This window comes from Pteropus vampyrus, unplaced genomic scaffold, assembly GCF_000151845.1.
Source record: "Pteropus vampyrus isolate Shadow unplaced genomic scaffold, Pvam_2.0 Scaffold197, whole genome shotgun sequence".
Taxonomy (NCBI): domain Eukaryota; kingdom Metazoa; phylum Chordata; class Mammalia; order Chiroptera; family Pteropodidae; genus Pteropus; species Pteropus vampyrus.
In genome coordinates this window covers 1411365-1414714 of record NW_011888978.1, presented here as the reverse complement: position 1 = coordinate 1414714, position 3350 = coordinate 1411365, and the positions used below count along the sequence as shown (strand labels likewise).

The following is a 3350-nucleotide window of genomic DNA, read 5'->3' as shown; positions in this document are numbered from 1 at the left end:
ACTGCAGGAACACAGTATAAGCAGGCAGTTTAGTGTAGGAGGCAAGCAATTCAGTGCAGACTTCTTCCTGAAGTGTGGCTTGTGTGAGAAGTCTGTTTAGCAATGGATGCTACATTCTGTTTGTAAATTTGAGCCTAGTTAGCCACCAGGAGCCCTTCTCAACAGGTACATTCATTCTTATGGTCAACAATACCTTTCTTCAACCTTAGAGAGGGGATGATATAGTCTCACATAATTGTGAGAACTAACTGAATATATGCTGGGTGCTTACGACAGTACCTGGCACAAGGTATGCCCTCAAAATGTTAACTGTTCTCCCCAGTGACAGGGATACATCCTGAACACTATGGATCCTGGAGCCAGGTAGGTTTGGATGGCCACATGAGGAGCTAGGACCAGACTGGCCATAAGAAGACAAAAATATTTGGAAGCATGACTTCTGGCATGTCTTAGTGATACCTGATTAGGTAAGCAAGCCGCACAAATGCAACTTGTACATCTTAAAATACTCATACTTTTCTCATTTAAGAAAGACACACTGATGAATAATTTTTATGGCAACTTTTTTTTTTTTAAGGATAGTGTGGCGTCCAGGGTGACACATAGAACAGGGAGAGTACATCTGCATGACTGCATCCTGGCACTTGCAGATAATGAACATTAGCATAACTGAGAAATCCTTGATGGGAAACAATCAAGCTTTGTATTTCTTTTCCCTTCATAAACTGGTATAAAAATATCAAAGTAAAAATATTACCAAAAATGTGTTTAGCAGGAGTTCAGATTAGCCAAGAAACTGGGAACCCTCCCACTGCAAGGTGGGAGAGTTGTTTTCACATTGTCCTGCTGGCTAAGCCAGTGGTATATGGGAGGGAAGTACAAAGTGCAAAGGGAAAAGGAAAAGGAGAGGAATTAGACTACCTGTTCTTATATTAAATTTGTGCTTAAGGGAATTATTTCCTTAACCTGAGACATTCATGCAGGTCAGAACTATTTTGTACTGTGACTCTGGGGCTGGGGCACAGTAACCTGTTAGATAGTGTCTGCTGCAAGGTCAAGATGCCATTTTATTTTATTTTTTAGACTAGGCAACCCTTGGTTGACTTCACAGATTGCAAGGACCTTGTCAGCTTACAATCCCTTATTTTATTTATTTATTTATTCATTCATTCATTCATTCATTCATTCATTTATTTTTATGCTACAGTACCTGGTTTTCCTAGGTGGTCTCCCATCCAAGTACTAACCAGGCCCGACCCTGCTTAGCTTCTGAAATCAGACAGGATTGGGCTTGTTCAGGGTAGCATGGCCATAGACCAAGGTGCCATTTTAAAAGCAGTTGCTAAACATGGAAGAAGGCAGCCTTTTAAGGAGATGCTGCTGTCAAAGCTGGCAAACACAGGTGGATAGGCAGAACCCAGGTGCAAAATCAATCAGCTGGAGATGAGTAAGACCTGACAAGAGAAGGATTAAAGGAACTTAAAAAGGGAAACTTGGAGCAATTTTTTTTTCTCCTGAAGAGCTGGCAGTTTCAGTGGCTGTTCATGGGAGCCCATGGACACTGAAGAATGTAACAAAGTTGGGGGTGGGGTGGGAGTAATGGTATAGATGATATAGGCTCTGTTCATCCCTCTGGCGACCAAATCAAAGTTGTGATGGAAAAAAGGAGCAAACAGCAAGGAAAAATCACCTGGGATCTAGATAAAGAAACCATACAACTAGGGAGAAATCTAAGAAAGCACCCTGCAACGGCAGAAGATAGGACAGGGCAAGGATGCGAGGCTGCCCGGTCTTGAGCAGCTGAGTGGGACAGAAGCAATAGCAGCAGCAGCAGCAGCAGCAGCAGCAGCAGCAGCAGCAGCAGCAGCAGCAGCAGCCGGCAGCTGCAGACACCTCTTAAAGGGGCTGTGGCTGCAAGTGAACTTCCGCAGTGGTGGACCTGCTTGCTCTCAGCACCAGTGCCAGTTTGGTTGCGCAGGGACTTACAGGGTGACACTGAGTAGTTGGAGTGAGGGCCTCGGCAAGTCTCACTCCCTGGCAGTAGTGCCAGTGGTATCCATTGTTTCTCTGTCGAGCCCTCCCCACTCCCAGTGCACAGACGCAGCACCGCCATAGTCCTGACGTCATCAAACTGGATAACAGAGGTTGCTCTGCCCAGAGGATTCCCTGAAACGCTGCCTCTCCCAACTCATGGCCCCACCAATCCACATCCATGTGTATCCTCAGTGAGTCAGGTGCTCCTTGCTGAGCAGTGCCTAGATTCACACCGGAGGCAGCTGGCCTCAGTTTCTGGTATGGCCTTTAAGGCAACTATAAGCACAGCAACCGTGAATTGCTTGCTGAATCTTAACAGGTGGCCCTGGAGGGGCAGAGGCTTGGGCTAAATTTGGCCTGCAGCTGAATACCTCTCAGGACTGTGCCACTTGACACCTACTACACAAACCCATACTAATAAGACCAGGAGACTTAGGAGCTTTGCTTAGTACATAGAAACAGACACGGAAAGGCAGCCAAAATGGAAAGACAAAGAAGCAGAAACCATATGAGAGAACAGAACAGAGATCCAGAAAAAATAGAGTCAAGCCATCTAATAGATGCAGAGTTCATAACACTGGTTATAAAGATGCTCAATGAACTTTTGGGAAGTGTAGAGAACATCAACAAAGAGATAAAAAACATAAAAATGGAAATAGAAATTATAAAAGAGAACTAGTCTGAAACAAAGAACACATTATCTGAGATGAGAAGTATATTAAATGGAGTAAACAAAGGAATAAACAAAGTGAATAAAGAGGATCAAATGACCTATATTGAGGACAGGAAAGCCAAGAATGGAAAGTCAATCAGAATGGCAAGAAAAAAGCCAAGACTATAATAATTTAAGGAGCCTATGGGACACTATTAAAGGTAAAAACATCTGTCTCATTAGGGTACTGAAAGGAAAACAAGATGTTGAACAGCTATTTGAAGACATAATGATGGAAAACTTCCCTAACTTGGTGAAGGAAACAGACATTCAACCCCAGGAAGCTCAGAGAATCCAAAGAGGCCCACACCAAGACACAGCATAATTAAAATACCAAAGGTTAAATTCAAAGATAATCTTAAAAGCAGCAAGAGAAAAGCAGATAGTTACCTATAAGGGAGCACCCATAAGATTGGCAGCTGATTTCTCAAAAGAAACTATGCAGGACAGAAGGGTTTGGCACAAAATATTCAACATGATGAAGACCCAGGATCTACAATCAAGAATATTTTATCCAGCAAAACTATCATTTAGAGTTGAAGAACAGATAAAGAGCTTCTCAGACGAAAATAAGCTAAAGAAATTTATCACCACCAAGCCAGTA

General features: G+C 43.1%; 1 pseudogene; it reads right to left on the bottom strand.

Annotated features, from left to right (window-relative positions):
• Positions 1 to 1198: 1198 nt before the first annotated feature.
• LOC111746700 lies at positions 1199 to 1317 on the bottom strand (annotated as a pseudogene).
• Positions 1318 to 3350: the final 2033 nt, after the last annotated feature.